Source organism: Microtus ochrogaster, unplaced genomic scaffold (genome assembly GCF_000317375.1).
Source record: "Microtus ochrogaster isolate Prairie Vole_2 unplaced genomic scaffold, MicOch1.0 UNK67, whole genome shotgun sequence".
Lineage (NCBI taxonomy): Eukaryota > Metazoa > Chordata > Mammalia > Rodentia > Cricetidae > Microtus > Microtus ochrogaster.
Window position 1 is genome coordinate 1,605,044 of NW_004949165.1, and position 10,043 is coordinate 1,615,086.

Here is a 10,043-nt window from a genome sequence, read left to right on the forward strand (position 1 = left end):
GGCAGGTGGATCTCTGTGAGTTCGAGACCAGCCTGGTCTATAGAGCTAGTTCCAGGACAGGCTCCAAAGCTACAGAGAAACCCTGTCTCGAAAAATCAAAAAAAAAAAAAAAGACAGCAGAGATAAATGCTGAAAGGTTTCCCTACACCAGCCAGACACGGAGATCAAGTAAATCATAACTTGTGTAACACCGAACACACAAACAAGAAGCAAGCCATGAAAGCAGCTCCTGACTGGCCTTAACAGCAGCAGTGATAGGAGGACTTTGAACTCCTAAGCCCTAAATGTAAATGCATTGTTCCTAGCAGAGACACTGTGGATCAGCAGTAAAGATGTGGATTCTGTGCATTGGAGTGGATGGCTCACAGCCTGGCAAGCAAGCTTCAGTCCTACTTTATAAAAGGAAGCTAATGAAACAGCTCACTTTGCAGAACTCGACTCATGTGAAGACAGTGGTTCATCCTGCCACACAGGAAATGTGAGACATCGTACTGGGGCTAAAGCAGCAACAGCAGGAATAGAAACATTGGGAGCTTAATTTGAACATTCACACATAGAAGAAAGAGAGGGCAGCATGGCTTTTAAAAGACTGCAGGGAAGGAGACTGATAATTTAATGATCTCTTGATGAGCTAAGCCAAAAATTTGTTATCTTTTGCTCTAGCCACTGTTCCAGCGAGCCCATCAGACACACCATCGATAGCCAATTGAAAGGCTTTATCCGAGCTCTCTGGGGCTATACGCAGGTATTCAGGATCCATGTGTAAAAGAACAAAAGATTTTTGAAGGCATCTCACTCGACAACTGCAGGAATTGGGGAGAGGGGCGCTTCACGAAAGCAAGCAGTTTAACCAAAGTAAAGCTAAGCTGGCAGAGTCATCTAGACCTCAGGTTCTTCAGGTCGGGTTATTTTCCATGGGCTTCTCATCAAAAAAAATCAAATTCTAGTCAAATTAGAAATGGACAGTCAGCAAGATGGAGAAACCTCTGCACTGAATTATCCTGTCACATTCCCTGCTGGTTCTATTGGCATGAGTCAGTCAAATGATTGGCTTTTCCCATTCGGGGGAGTCACAGCTAGTCCTGAGGACCAATAGCTTAACTAAGTTTATTCTCTTTTTGAACAATTGGCAGTGCAGTTGGGGATTCAGAGTCCCACCAAAAGCCTTATCAGGATAAGAGTCAACAGTCCAGATGATGACAATAAGGCAGTCAGCCTTGAGGACCAGAGAAACAGAGACTGATACCAATTATCTAATCTATGTCTCCTTTCTTCCCTGTCTTTGAGGTTTACCCTGACTGTCAAGTTGGGAGCATGGGCTCCAGCCCCTCGCATCTATCCCAGCTCTCAAGCCTGGTCTGGACTCCAAATCCCAGCAGGCCAGGTTCTGACCCCTCCCTGGGAATGGGGTCAGGACCACTGCCAGGATGTTTAAGTGATCTCCTGAAAGAGGAACACATGGTCTCCCTTTCTTCCTCCCTGGGGTTGCATTTTTTTTGCAGCTTCCCTGTTTCCCCCTCAGGGCCACCCTAGAGCACAGATCCCATTAAACCTGGATATTTCTTAATTTGGCTTGTTTTGATTTGGCTTGATTGGGAATTTTTGCATCGGCAGGGAGCTCACATTAGAAAATATTCCTAACACTGACTGCGTCAAGGTTTTCCCTAATTGCCCCAAGTGGTTGGCATAGAAATAACAGGTTTCTCGTAAAACCTTACATTTTATCCTCCTCGAGTCATCAAGAGAAGAGCTATGCCTCTTTGGTTTTATAGACTTGCTTTTCTAGTCTTGATATGGAGTCTATTAATGTCCCTAAGTCTTGGCCCACTTGTTTACAAATTCTCTCAAGTTTTGATCACCATGTTTGAAGGCTGATGGTCCTATGGCTATTGCCCCAGCAATACGAGCTCCAACGAGGAGTGGAACGAGAATAAGTGTGGTCATTTTTTCCAGTTTTAGCCTGAAAGTCCATGTTAAAGTGAGCTTTCCCTCCGTCCCTGCCATATTAGTATACCTGTGCAGGATGATCACTAGGACACAGAAGAGGGACTGATTCCTTTGAAAGGCTTCAAAAGAGGCAGTTAAAGCATGTGTACATGCTCACCAAGGGTCATCAAGTATCAGTCAATAGGAAGAACTGACCTGGAGAGTGGAATACTGAGCATGCAAGTGAAGTGAGACCTCTAGATCAAAATTCCTGGAATCCAGGCAAGTTCCAGCTCAATGTAGGTGCCCAGTGTGAGCTTAGGCTGTTCCCAAGTACAGTTGTTTTTACTTGCCATGGACTGATTTTCTGGTTGACTCCTAACCCTATATGGTAAGAGGGTCAAGGTTCAGGCACAGCCAGCAATCCTGACAAATTCCTGACTAGGAGTAGTTCAGAAAATGGGGAACCTGTCAAGAGTAGAGAATATAGAATGATTCCCAGCCCTCGCACCTGTAGAAGGAGGGGCGGGCTGCGTTCCTGCCGCCCTGGCTCCCAGCTGCCTGGCTAGCTTATGTCCTGAAATAATTACACAGAAACTGTATTCTTTTAAACACTGCTTGACCCATTAACTCTAGCCTCTTAATGGCTAACTCTCACATCTTGATTAACCCATTTCTAATGAGTATAGCACCATAAGGTGGTATCTTACCGAGAATATTCTTAACCTGCATCCATCTCAGAGAGGAGAGCTATGGCAACTGACCTCACTGCCTTCTTCCCAGCATCCTGTTCTGTTTACTCCACCTACCTAATCTTCTGTCCTATTAAAGGGCCAAGGCAGTTTCTTTATTTTACCAATGAAATCAACACAAAACAGAAGACTCTCCCATATCATGTACCAGTGGGGACTATATATTGTTTTTGTTTTATTCTGGTTTGGATGCTGGTAGGGGCCAATCTCATGGGAGGGAGTGTTGGTTTGGGGTTGGGTCTTTTCCCTCAGGATGGATAGGAAGTCTATGATAGCACTCTGTAGATCTGAGGGCTCAGGAAGTTTATCTCCTAGGTCTATTTTATTAGCATAATAGAGTCTTATTTCCCAGTTTCTTCTAGTGTCTCATGGAACATAGCCGTTCCTTTGCTGTCTCTGATAGCATAGTGGCCCATTTATGGGGGCATCCATGGAACTGGTTTCTCTCTCTCTCTCTCTCTCTCTCTCTCTCTCTCTCTCTCTTCTCTCTCTTTCTCAAGATAAGTCCCCACAAAGCTCCAAAAGTGGGCTATAGCAAAGGACTATAATCAGATTGGCTGTCATTTTACCCATATCTACTATTCTTAATCCCCAGGTCAAGATAGGGTTTCTGAGGGTTGTAGGTTCTCATCCCCACACAGAGAAAAAGGGTTAACCTACACATAGTTCTGGGTTAATTCTCTTAAATCTGACCTGTGTTTAAGGGGTCTAAAGACTGAGTACAGTTCATCTGTCATTGCCCTCAGTGTCCTTCTTTGATTGGAAGTGATGAATCCAGGTAGTGACACTAGTCACTTTCAAAGCAAATGTGACAATAACTAGGTAAGGTCCCTTCTAGGCAGGATCTAGAGAATGTGTAGGGATTCTTTATCTAAACAAAGTCTACTGACTGGAACTGATGGGTGGATTCCAACGTAGGAGACGGCAGGATTCCCTTGACAGTCTGGTCAATGGCCTGGCAAACTTTTTTAACAAGGGAGTGATTAGATATTGTTGTCTGAGAGGGAAAATCAGTGTTTAAGGAGGATGGGAGATAGTCCCCCAAAACATAACTTTAAAAGGAGTCAGCCCTCCTGATAAGGAGTACTTCAGGCCCTGAGAAGGGCAAAAAAGAGGACGTTGGTCCAATTTTGTCACTTTCTAGGACTAATTTGGTCAGTGTCCTTAAGAATTCTGTGTCCTCTCTTGAGCTCTGTGGCCTGTACAACATTAATTTCCAAATAATCTTTAATACCATTGTCAGATTTTGAGACAGTTTGGTCATAAAGCTGGGCCATTTGTAGGACCCCCAAAGCTAGGAGTAATCTATTCCTGGAAATTATTTCCTGAAGAAGTTTCTTAACAACTACAGGAGCACTGTCTGTCTGAGGTGTGTGTGGGGGTGGGTTCTACCCATTCTGAGGTGTCTACAAATAATAATGACAGCCAAAATCTGTAAAATCAGTAGGCCTGATTTTAGTAAAATTAGACTCCAGATGTTCCCAAGGCCCATTTCCTCCAGCTCAGATCTGTTGCACACACTTCTTCCCCCTTTGGGGTTTACTTGAGCATGGGAGGCACATCTGAAAAGTGGTATCTTTAACCAGGCTTTCCAAATTTGGAACATCATACCTGGGCCTGAGCTCAGCAGTTTTTGTGTGGCCTCAGTTGTATGATTTTTTAAAAAATGTTGGCAAGTCCCAAGCAGCTGGCGGCGGGTCCCAGTCCTCGGTCCTGAGCAGCTGGCAGCGGGAAATGCTGGTGGGTCCCCAGCTACAGTAGGCACACAGGCCCACAGAGCAGCCAGTCCCAGGCAGAGATGGTTGCCAGTCCCAAGTAGCTCGCAGTGGGTCCCAGGTGTCCGGAGCAGCAGGGGAGGGCCCAGCCATGCGGTGCTGGGCTGGTACCAGCAAGCTGGCAGATGTGAGCAGGCGGCGGGTGTGAGCAGGCCGCGGGTAGAAGGCACATGGGCAGACAGATCGTACAGAATAGAATTGAATATTTATTACTTAAAGGTGGGAGAGAGAAAGGAGAGAGAGAGAAAGGGAAGAGAGAAGAGAAAGGAGAGAGACAGAGAAGGGCCCAAGAGAAAGACACATGCATGCATGCACCAAGAAGGGACAGACAGAATCTAAGATGGCGGGGGATGGGGGTGAGGAATGAGGGCAGGGGTTGCTGGGAGTGGGCGTGGCTTGTCTCTTAAAGAGATGAAAACCATAACACTCATTGCTTGGTTGGTGGAGATCTATAAGCAGTCCCATTCCCAGACTACAGGAAGGATGGGTCTATAGTCCAGCAGCTTCAATCGTCCTTATTCACCCTGTATGACTAGTTCTTGCTTTGCCCAGGCAATCCCGCCTGGTGTGTATTCCAGATGATCTGGTAAGCTAGGCTCTGGAAGGGTTATGAAGAGGCCACAGTAGCTCTAGGGCCACTTCCCAGACAGCCAAGTCAGCCAAACTGTTGCCTTTTGCTTCTGGGAAATTGACTTTTTTTTATCCTCTTAGGTCAAAAGATGGTTTACAATAGAACTAAGATTTCTTCTTCTTTTTTCTTTTATTTCTTTTCCTGCTGAGGTTAGCGGTCCTCTTTCCCATGCATGTGGCCATAGTGAAAGCACATCTACTATCAGTGTATATGGAGATAATCTTGTCTTTCCCTCAGCAGAGTGCTTAAGTCAAAGCTAAAAGTGCAGCTCCTTGAGCTAAGATTGCCCTGCTTAAATAATGTACCTAGATAGTGTTACCATCCAGGAAAGCACAATCTGGTCCGGCCCCTTGAGGACCTGGTTGAGGCAGAGTGGTCTCCCCTACACACATAGTGGGTAATACCCACTATATGCAAGTGTAAAGGTCCCTTTAAGAGACAAACTCCACTCACTCTAGCTCTTTCTGCCACTGCCATTTCTCTGAGGAGGCAGGTCTGTGATTCTCCCTCTCTCTCTCTCCTTCTCTTCTGTCTCCCCTCACTCCTCCCTTCCCCAGTAAACTTCCTTCCCCTATAGCTCTGTCTGATGGCATGTTTGTTCCCTGCCATGGCTTCTGTGGTCCCACCTCACACCACTTATTATTACAGATAGTCCTCTCTTGGGTTACCAGCCATGTCCCTACATACCCGATCTTGTCTTGGATGAAACTGCTCCCATTTGTGAATAATATCTTATATGGTGTTGCAAACAGGTTGTCAATCAGATCAGGCCTGATAGACCTGGCAGAAGACTGCAGGGTGGAGGGCTAATATCTTATGGAACTGAATCCAGAATACAGGATTGATTTGAAAGCAGTATTGGGTTACTCAGGTATCATCCATCCATGCATCCCTCAAGAGCACCTCAACAGAATGTGGGGTTATCAGAAACAGTTCTTACCCTAAAGTGAGTCAGCTGTCTTTTACCACTAGGGAAGTGACAGCTAGCTATAGCCCTTATACATGCCAGCCATCCAGCTATGACTGGATAAAGACTCTGACAGATAAGCCATTGGTCCTTTCCAGGGCCCCAGGGTTTGCATGAGGACTTCCTTAGCAATGCCTCTGGCCTCATCCATATACAAGGTAGAATGGCTTAGCAGTATATGGAAGAGCCAGGACTGGGGCAGATACCAGGGCCTTTTCGAGGTTCCAAAGGTCCTCTGCTCAGTCGATTCTGAAGGCTGTGTACCCTCAGTGCTAACATAGAGAAGCCTAGATATCTCAAAAAATCCCGTTATTCATAGCTGTCAGTATCCAACCTCCACCAGGAATTCTTGTACCTCTCTTTTCAATGTGAGGATGGGGACTCGTAGGACTGCTGAAACACAGTTGGAAAGGACAGCTGCTTTCCTTCCTCCAGGTTGTAGTCTAGGTATGTGACCTGAGGGATGCTCAGCTAAGCCTTTAGCTGAAACTCTGTGTCCCAGGGCTGGCAGGGTTTCTAAAAGGCCTTCTGTTGCTGACCTACATTCCTCCACAGTGGTTGAAGCTATGTGGAGATCATCTATATACTGGACCAAGGTGCTTTGTGGATATTTTTGTATAAGTTTCACCGGATCCACACTCGGGACTTCATCAAACAATGTTGGTGAGTTTTTGAACATTTGTGGCAACAGAGACTGATATAACAACTCTCTGAGTCAGTCTATTCAAAGGCAAATAGGGGGTGGCTGATCAGAGCCAGTGAGAGGCAGAAGAAAGCATTCTTTAGATCCAGGAGCATGTAGATTTTCATTTCAGAGGGCAACAAGCTTACGAGGATGTAAGGGTCCATCACTAAGGGGTGGATCATTTCTAACTGTTTGTTCACTTTTTTAAATCCTATACCAGTTGGAAGGTTCAACTGTCGACAAGGCAGGCTTCTGGACAAGAGGCAAAGGAGCAGAACATTCCATGAGTAGTGGCAGGGGACAGGCATTCCTGCCTCCTTCAGTCAGTCAGTGTGCTTGACAATTGATCCCTTGGTTTGCCTCCTGGCACATGAGGTATTATCTAACCCATATCCATCTTGCAGAATTTAAAAACTGAGGTATGATGGGTGACCAGCATACTGCTTAGCCTAGTGGGTTCCCCTTAACCCAAGCATTAGGACACCTTGCTTTTAGTCCCTGCAGGGATCCTGTTATGCTCGTCACTTTGGGAGACAAGCTGCACCTGCTCCCTCCCCCATCCGCTGAGGCAAGCTGATCTTCAGCTCCCGCTCTTTTCTGTCTTCCTCTGGGAGAGGCAGCTTCACTTCTGCCTCTCTCCCCACTTCTTCGCCTCCCCCCTTTTCTCTCTCTCTGTCCTCTTCTTCTCCCACCCACTCCTCTAAGTAATAAATATCCAATTCTATTCTGTATGATATGTCTGTCCATGTGCCTCCTACCTGCTGCCTGTTCACACTGCCGGGCTCACTGGGACCAGCCCACCATGTGTCTCCTTGCCTGGGACCAGCTGCTGCTCAGGGACTGACAGCCATCTTTGCCTGGGACCAGCTGCTGCTCGCCTGGGACTGGCTGCTGTCAGGGCCCACTACCACCATTTGGGGACCTACAGCATTTCTGCTGCCTACTGCCACCAGCATTTTTAAAAATTTGCAGCATTTAAAAAAAATCATAACATAGCCTGAGGTTTTTTTTTTTAATTTATTTATTTATTAAGGATTTCTGCCTCCTCCCCGCCACCACCTCCCATTACCCTCCCCCTCCCCCAATCAAGTCCCTCTCCTTCATCAGTTGCTCTTCCTTCATGTGGCTGAGTCTTCAGAAAGAGGTCATCTGTCAGTGACCAGAAATATTGGTAAGGACTTGGCCTGAGTCCAGATTTAGTGTAGCTGAGTTCCCCCAAAAGAGATGGTGGCTCTGATTTTTTGCTGTAAGTCCCTTTCAATCAATAGGTATGGATAGCTCAGCATCACCAGGAAAAAATGAGTCCCAGTTACTTATCCTAGCTCTACAGCCCAGGAGGCTGTCATGGTAAGCAGGCAGTTTGTCTTGTTGCTCCTTAGACTGCCGTTTTCTGGAGGTAAGTGGACCAGGGAGTTCAGTCAAGACAGAGTGGGCTCTGGTGGTGTCTATTAAAAAGTTAATGGGTTTGCCCCCTATTCTTGCTGTCAACCTATGTTCCCCAGGGCTAATTCATCCCTGGCCTGGTCAATTTTCTGATGAATGAATGATGGGGCAGCTCTTTCCTCTTTCTTTCTCTCTGGACATTTTCTCTTCCTCTAGTCTATTTCCCCTATTTCTGCTTGTCTGTTTCCTTAAAGGCAACAATCACTGCATAGAGGAATTTCTTTTCCTGTCTGTCTTCAGCTGAATCTTGGCTGTTGTAAACTCTCTGAGCAATTTCCAAAAGGTGAGACCTATTCATCACTTCCAATCCCCCTAATTTCTGCAGCTTTTGCCTTATATCTGGGACCAACTACATGACAAAGGCAATATTAATGACTCGCTGGTTTTCAGAGGCATCTGGGTCTATGGGGATCAGTATCCAGTATGCTTCACACGTCCTTTCCAGAAACCCAGTGGAAGATTATTTGGGTCTTTGAATAATCTGACTTATCTTGAGGAGTTGGTGGGTTTCCTGGCTGCCACTTTTAACCCTGGAAAACGCTTGGTGAAAGGTATCCATTGCCCTCTCACCTGCATTGGCACTAGGATCCCAACTGAGATTACTGTGCCAGAAGCAAAGTAGTTGCCAGAAGCAAAGACCTGTATTTTGAGATCTGTATTTTGTTTACAGCCATCTTAAGTTCACAAGTAAGATATTCTCCTTTGCAGGCAAGTTCCAGACCTAGAACATTAGCCTAGTGAGAGCTGCAAGCACCAGGCTTTTAGAAAACATTAGCATTTTCCTTTGTTAGTCAATAAACACAGACCCTCAGTATTTACTTATCAGCTGGAGATGTCACCAGGCCTGAATTCCAACACACCTGACACATCTCCCTTCCCCCTGCCCACTTGCTATATAACAGCTTCTGATGAAATAATAAATGGCAGTTTGATCAGAAATACTGTCTTGCCATCATTCCTCTCCCCTAGGTTTATCAGGGACCACCTTTCACATCCTACTGGCTGGGATAAGTAGTGGCCTGCCACCTGGCCCCAGAGCCAATTCTTACTTTCCATCTGGAGTTGGTCTCACTCCTTGGCCATAAACAGGGTGGCCAGGAGTGGCTGGCAATCATCCCAAGACAGCAGGTATGTATAGGAGACAGTTTCCAACAGGCTGATAAGGGTCTGTAGATTCTCCAAAAAAAAAAAAGGGAATGGTGGTGGGAGGTCTTCCAATTATATAAATAACACTGGAGAAAGTTGTTAAAAATGCTGCAAGATCCCCGGTGGCACTAGGCAGGCAGGGGGCCCACAGAGCGGCTAGTCCCAGACAGAGATGGCTGCCAGTTCCTGAGTGATGGCTCCCTGACTGGGATAGTTGCTGTCAATGGGCTGGTCCTGGTGGGCTGGTCTCAGTGAGCCCAGGGATATGAGCAGGCGGTAAGTAGAAGGCACATGGGCAGACCATCATAGAGAATAGAATTGGATATTTATTACTTAGAGGTGCAAGAAAGTGGGGGAAGAAGAGAAAGGAGAGAGACAGAGAAGGAAGCAGGAGATAAAGAAGCATGTGTGCCAGAGGGACAGTTGGGTGAGAGGAGGGCAGGGGTAGCAAAGAATGGGCATGACTTGTCTCTTAAAGAGATGAAAACCATAACAAAAGTAGCATCTACTATAAATAGGGGTAGTGGGTTCAGGGGACTGTGGGAGCCAGCCAAGATGGTCACCCAAAGGAAATTCTTTACTTCCAACCATTATCCCCTGCCCAAGTAGGACTCAGCCATCAATAAGTTTAATAGAAACCTGAGTCTTAGTAGTTTACCCTGAAGCAATACCTGGTTGCAGGAATGACCACAAACTGAGATTACCCAGGCACCACCCC